General features: G+C 39.3%; 1 non-coding gene across 1 annotated transcript; it reads left to right on the top strand.

Moving 5' to 3' along the window:
* Window positions 1–6642: 6642 nt before the first annotated feature.
* Window positions 6643–6749, top strand: LOC123460411. The gene has a single exon (XR_006636976.1). It is a non-coding gene; the product is annotated as a U6 spliceosomal RNA (small nuclear RNA).
* The last annotated feature ends 767 nt before the right edge of the window (window positions 6750–7516 follow it).

The raw sequence follows: 7516 nt of genomic DNA, 5'->3' as shown, positions 1-7516 counted from the left end.
CATAGCAGAGTGATTATTTTGTCAGAGTTCTGAACTTGATTGGTTGGGTTCAAATCTTGGTCCTACCAGTCAAACTTGGTAAGGATTCTTATTTCTTTTTGCCTCATTTTCTCCACCAGTGAGACAGAACCTCAAAAGGATGTTATGATGATAAATGAGCTACTCCTTGCAAAGCACCATTTGCCTGGCATATGGTAAGCACTCGATAAATGTAAGTAGTTATTACTGTTCTCATCATTCAAGCTGATCCTGTATTTCCTCTATGGCTCCCAAGTCTACCCATGAGTGAAGATGTGAGACCTTAGATGTGTTCATGAGGCCCTGATCTCCAGTCTCTGCTAAGAACAAAACCACATCCATTAGGTGCATGAACGACAGACAGTTGAACCATGACATGCACTAGACTTCATAATGCACAGGAGAAGGGGGGAAAAACATAGTAATGGCTCTTACTAGTTCTACCTGATTAGTTTAATCATCTTTAACTCATTTTCTCATGAAGGCCTCTTTGGTGGCAAGTTGAATATGCTTACCCTGTAAATACATTTTAACACTGGGTACCATCTTCACCCATGTTGTCTCAGTTGATGCACTTAACAGCTCTAGATGAGAGCATATTCTATTATTCTGATTTGACAGACAAGGCAGCTGGGTGGTGACTTGCCCATGGTCATGGAGTGAATTAATTACTCACCAAGGGAACCAACACCCAGACCTACTTGAATAACAACTTTCTCCTTTCACAGTTGTGGTCTCCTTTCCTTACCAATTAACTTATTGTTCAATGACTATTCCTTAGCATCTACATATGTTGGTTCTCTTCTACAACTAACAATGCAGCAGTGTATGAACACAGACAAAAATCCCTGTCTTTGCAGAGTTTATACTTTCATGAAGGGAGACTTAAACTAAATGAAAAAAAATCATGTAGAATATCAGCTTCTCATCAGTACTATGAAAAAACAAGAAAGGCAACAAGTGTATAAGTTAGTAAAAGGGGAGGAGGTATTGCAATTGGCTGACAAGAAAAAGCTTTACTAAGAAGGTGGCATTAGAGTTGAGTGTAGAAGAGGAGAAAGAGACCTTACAGATATTCACTGTGGAGCAGGGAGAGAATTGGCAAGTACAAGAGTCCTAAGGAGAATGGACCTGGTGTGTTCAAGGAATAACGAACATAGAGAGAACTAGAGATGTGGTGGAAGCAGCATGAAAGAGAACTGTGTCAGGACCAAATTGTTTAGGTCTTCATAAGTAATTGTTATTTGTAAGTAATTTTCATTTTGAGTTAGATGGGATACTATTAGAAAATTATATAGTCCCTCTTGGGAACTAATATAAGTAATAATACAAGTTTTGGATAATTCAGCAAGTCCAAGCCTCGATACTATAGTCACCAAAAAGGCATGTGTGTCTGCTTGATGGGAGGCCAAAATATTTATGACAGAATTACTTAGTAGAATCAATAGTCCCAACCTGTATACAACCCAAAATGTTTGATAATAAGAAGAGAAAGAAGCTGTATGATGGCCACATATTGAGACATACTTATCAATGAAGAAGAAATTTGCAACTTGCAACATGAAGAATATACAAAACATAATGTTGAGGGAAAGAAGTCACATACTGTATGATCCAACTTATGTAAAGTGTAAAAACAGAAGAATTAGTTCAACATGTGAGAAGTTAATATGTCAGGGAGGTAACAACTGGCAGTGAAAACTAATGTGAGGCTCAGTGGCAATGCACTTACCTAGCATACACAAGGCTCTAGGTTCAATCCCCAGACATGGAAAATAAGTACACCTATGCAGGTACAGTGGTTTGTGCCTGGAGTTTTGCAACTTGCCTGGAGATTGAAGCTAGAAGATAACTTCAGCCTAAGATTTGAAGACTAGCCTGAGTACCATGGTGAGACATCATCTCAAAAATAAGCGAATAAGGGATGGAGGGATTGCTTAGTGGTTAAGGCATTTGCCTGAAAAGCCAAAGGACCCAGGTTTGATTCCCCAGGACCCACATTAACCAAACGTACAAGGTGGCACATGTGTCTGGAGTTCGTTTGCAGTGGCTAGAGGCCCTGGTGTACCCATTCTCTCTCTGTGTCTCCCTCTCTCTCCTTCTCTCTGCCAAATAAGTAAATAAAAATAGAATATTTTTTTAAAATAAGCAAATAAGAAACTGGTGCTGGGCGCAAGGTAACATCCTGAGATGGTAGAAATGTTCTAAATATCAATCTGGATGGTGGTGTTGCAGGGGTGCATTTATTTCTAGACACTCCATCAAGCTGTGTATTTGTGGTTGGTTTACTTTTCTTTCTATATTTTATGTGCCACTTATGTTTACTAAAGAAATAGTAGGGGCTGGAGGGATGAGTTAGCAGTTGAGGCACTTGCCTGCAAAGCCAAAGGACCCAGGTTCAGTTCCCCAGGATCCATGTTAGCCAGATGCACAAGGAGGCACATGCATCTGGAGTTCATTTGCAGCAGCTGGAGCCCTGGCACGCCCATTCTCTCATTCTCTTTCTCCCTCTTTCTCTCTGTCAAATAAATAAATTAATTGAATTAAATATTTTTTAAAAAGAAATAGTAGGGCTGGAGAGATGGTTTAGTCGTTAAGGTGCTTGCCTGCAAAGCCTAAGGACCCAGATTGCTTGACTCTCTGGGTCCCCTGTAAGCCAGGTGCACAAGGTGATGCAAGCATACAAGGTTGCACATGTGCACAAGGTGAGGCATGCATCTGGAATTTGATTTCAGTGGCTGGAGGCCCTGGCGTGCCAGTTCTCTCTCTCTTTCTCTCTATGTCTCTCTCTCTTTAAAAAAATTACAAAAAAAGAGATAATAGGGCTTGAGCTCAAGATATGGCATCATAGTTAAGGTACTTACCTGAAAAGCTTAAGGACCCAGGTTCAATTCCCCAGTATCCACATAAGCCAGATTCACAAGGTGGCGCATTCATCCAGAGTACATTTGCAGTATGTCTAAAGGCCCTGGTATATCCATTATCCCTCTCTCTCTCCCTGCCTCTCTTTCTGTCTTTCAAATAAGTAAATTAAATTAAATATATTTAATAAATAAATAATTTTTATGAAAAGAAATAATAAGGCTGGAGAGATGGCTTGGCAGTAAAAGTGCTTCCCTGCAAAACCTACAGATTGTGTTCGATTCCCCAGTACCCGTATAAAGCCAGATGCATTAAACTGCATATGCATCTGGAGTATGTTAGCTGTGGCTAGAGGCCCTGGTGTGCCCATATTCTCTTTCTCTTTCTCTCTCTCTCTCTTCCTCTGTCTCTACTTGCAAATAAATGAATAAATAACATTTTTAAAAGAAATAATGTGGGAAAATGACATTAGCCAGAAGCACAAGGGGGTGCACGGGTCTGAAGTTCGTTTGCAGTGGCTGGAGGCCCTGACGTGCCCACTCTCTCTCTTTCTGCCTGCCTCTTTATCTGCCTGTCACTCTCAAATAAATAAATAAAAATAAACAAAAAATTAAAAAACTAAAAGTAAAACAGAAATAATGTGAGAAGGTGAAAGATCTAAGATACCTGCTTACGCACAAGTAATTATTAACTACCTCATACTTCAAAGCACTGTCAGTCACTTCTAACTTTATTACCTGATTATATCAAATATGGCAGACCTTTGGGGAAAGAGTCTTAGTTCTCTTGATAAAATGGCAGCAAGTTCTTTGGTCAGATATCAGAGGCTAAAGGCTAGGCCAGTCCTTTATGGCCCAATAATCAAGATAGAAGGATGATGGAAGAAGCAAAATAAACATCTCTTTTTAAGGGCTACAATGATTTGATAGACTTCCTCAAGTTATTCACAAATACCTTCAATGTAGTTTACCTGCATGGCCTGTCTATATCAGAGTAGTCAACAGAAATATATCATATATGACCACAAGGAAATGTATGGTCTCAATGTAAAGAATTTTAAAGTCTACTTAATGGAGAGTAGGCTAGCTTACAAAAAGATTTTATATTTCCTTAGTTGTCAAAGTCAAATATGTATGCCTTTTAACAGACTAGCTATCCCATCTGGCATTTAATTCCTTTTTATGGAAAGCAAACTGGCATGGTGGGTATCTTGTATTTTGAACTAGGGAATATACAAAGCAATTCATTACTACCAGACTCATTAAAGTCAGAGTGAATTAAGGCCAAATTGCCTTAAATATAGCATGCTTTACCGTTATGTTCTGCCAGGGTCCATAAGGTGTCTATTGCACTGTCCGGAGCACTTGCTTCTGAGCCCAGGAAGAGTAAGAGCAAAATGGAACCAACACTTAGATGAGTGGGAGGGAAATCCAGAAACAACTTTGGAAAATACTCAGGGAAACAAGACCCAGAGCTTAAAACAAACCAAAAACCATGACTTTCTAATACTGAAGTGAGAGTGGGGAACATCTATTTACCAGTTAAATGCACTGCCATTTACATGAGGGAGTACATTTAGAGGACAAAGCATTAAGATCACTGAAGGGTGACATGTTTTGTTTGCAGTAATATGTGACTGCATGGCCTTTCCAGCCAGTGATCATGTCCAATATAACTGCACAAGCCCCTCCCATTACATCACTGCTGAAGCTTGTGCCTGGTCAAAAAAAAAAAAAAAAAAAAACCACCAAGCTGCTCTGTATCCATTACTTGTGTTGTGATTTCCAGGGTGGTGGAGCAAATAGAAGATGCCATGGTGAAGATTTAACACAGAGAAGCCACATAGTCCACTGCTATGAAAACTAATCGTCTAATGAATTTTGAGTCTTAATAGTTATTTTAGCCATCATGTAAAAGAAATGGAACTACAGAAAAGTTTCTTAAAAACCTTGTTTAATAAATTGTCAGTGTTTAAAAAACAATCACATTATGAAATGGAAATTAGCTGTTATGATCAAGCCATATGGCTAACATAATTGATTGGTTCATACCTTTTTAGACTATTTTATTTATTTGCTTGAGAGAGTGAGAGAGACAGATAGAAAGAGAAAGAACAGGTGCACTAGGGCATTCATCCACTGCAAATGAACTCCAGACACATCCATCACCTTGTGCATCTGGCTTTAGGTGGGTACTGGGGAATTGAACCCTGGTCCTTAGGCTTTTCAGGCAAGCACCTTAACCACTGAGCATCTCTCCAGCCCAAGTCATACTTCTAAGAATATTGAAAGCACAACTCAAAGAATAATTGAGTAGATGTTTAGAAAATTAACTACAGGTGATGTCATATTGTGTTGGTTAGGTTGGAGGGAAAGAAGAAAAATTAGTTACAGATATTGAATGGAAATTGTTTAATGCTGGGCTAAGGAGATGGTTCAGTGGTTAAAGGTACTTGCTTTCAAAGTCAGCTGACTCAGGCTTGATTCCCCAGTACCCATATAAAGCCAGATGTACAAAGTGGCATGTGTTTCTGGAGTTTGTTTGTAACTGCAAAAGGTCCTGGCATGTCAATACAGTCTCTCATAAATAAATAAATAAAATTTTAAAACTTTAGTGCTTTGATTAATGTTAAACCCCACACACAAAAAATTTATACATGTATATGGATATAGACACACATGTCCATGCAAAGAGACACTGTAATAAGTAACTATGCAAACACTGATTTCTGTCATTGGTAGCATGAGCAATATGAATTCTAGGTTTCCCTGCCTTTTCAGAAGCACACTTCAGCTTATTTAGAATAACTTCAGCATATTTGGAGTGGCCATTGTAACATGTTTTGGCCATGTTTTGTCTGGTGTCCTCTAATATATGGCAGCTTTCCACATTGATACCAGAGATGCTAACATCTATCTGCAATCAAACATCCTCAGGTTAGATGAGACTAGTCTTGAGTTTTAAAATGGAAAGCTGCACAGATGTCCTTTGAGCATCCTAAATGCCTTTCTTAAACTCATTGTAGGCTTTTTGTCTAGACTGAGCTTTTTTTTTTTTTTTCTGATGATCTCAAAAAGTTCTCACTAATCTGCATTGCGAATGTTTGTCCCTTTGGGTGCCTCCTCTTTGCTCAGTTTTATTGGGGAGTTTTTACTTTTGTTTTGCTTTGTTGTTAGTTTTATTCTCCTGTGTCATCAGTTACCAGTGCTTTAGCAAGCTATCCCCTTTAATTTTCACCATGATCCATTCCAAGAGGCATTATCATCACCCCAGTTTTACAAATGTAGACATTAAGAATCAGAGAGGGGCTGGAGAGATGGCTTAGTGGTTAAGCGCTTGCCTGTGAAGCCTAAGGACCCTGGTTCGAGTCTCCATTCCCCAGGACCCACGTTAGCCAGATGCACAAGGGGGCACATGCGTCTGGAGTTCTTTTGCAGTGGCTGGAAGCCTAGTGCGCCCAATCTCTCTCTCTCTCTCTGCCTCTTTCTCTCTCTGTCACTCTCAAATAAATAAATAAAAATGAACAAAAAAATAAAAAATAAAAGAATCAGAGGTTAGTAGATTTGCTGTGGCAGAGCATTCAAAGACAGAGACCAGAGGATATACCAGGCATCTCTCACTCCAAAGTCCTCACTGTTTCCTCTGGGCCATATGTAAAGAGAAAGATGTATTATGTTTCTTTTTCCTTGAACAATATTTTTCTGGAAAGTGAAGAGGGTTCGTAATTACAACCTAGATTTTTTTTTAAAGGAGGGTATTTATGTGCTCGCTTCAGCAGCACATATGCTAAAATTGGAATGACATGGAGTAGATTAGCACGGCCCCTGAGCAAGGATGACACACAAATTCATGAAGCGTTCCATATATTAAAAAAAAAAGGACAGTTTTCATACCAAACAAGGGACAGAAAGATGGAACCTTGGGTTGTAGAAGTTGGAGGGATTCCCCACTGTTCCAGCTCTCCTAGCAATGTGTGTGTGTGGGTGGGTGTGTGTGTGCGTGCACGCGTGCACGCGTGTGTGGGTTATTTAGTTGTAAAAATTGTGAGGTAGAGTATGATAGTACATGTATATTGTATGTGATGAGCAATACAGGGTAGCCAATATTTCCATCTTGTTAAATTTATTTTAATTTCTATTACACATAAAAATTGTGCATATTTATGAGGCACAATAAGATATTTCAATACATACATACAGTATGTTCTTATAAAAGCAAATACTACTTCCATATTCTTAATTGCTGTGTGTTTCAAGAGCCTTTGAGCTTCTCTCATCCTGCTCTCCATAAAAAACATAATAGATTATTATGAACTACAGCCGCCCTCTTTCTGACCTTGGAAAGTCCCTTGTGAGCCCCACTCACGCTGCAGCACTTCCCCCGCTGCAGATCTTGAGTCCACAACATCTCATGCTGGCTGCATGCATGGATTTGTGGGAGGGAAGGGTTTGGGGTTGCCCCAATGTGTGCATAAAGGCCAACCACACTTATGAAGTACTTCCAACAAGGAAAGCACACAATATACGTAACATACTGCGTGAAATCCTCACACCCCATACTAATTTTCGTTATTCAGAGAAGTACACTGTGATATAGAAGGGTTAAATAACTTGCCAGAGGTCTCAAAGCAAATAAA

This window comes from Jaculus jaculus, chromosome 4 (genome assembly GCF_020740685.1).
Source record: "Jaculus jaculus isolate mJacJac1 chromosome 4, mJacJac1.mat.Y.cur, whole genome shotgun sequence".
NCBI classification, from domain to species: domain Eukaryota; kingdom Metazoa; phylum Chordata; class Mammalia; order Rodentia; family Dipodidae; genus Jaculus; species Jaculus jaculus.
The sequence above is the reverse complement of the archived record's forward strand: the minus strand, read 5'-3'. Positions and strand labels throughout refer to the sequence as shown.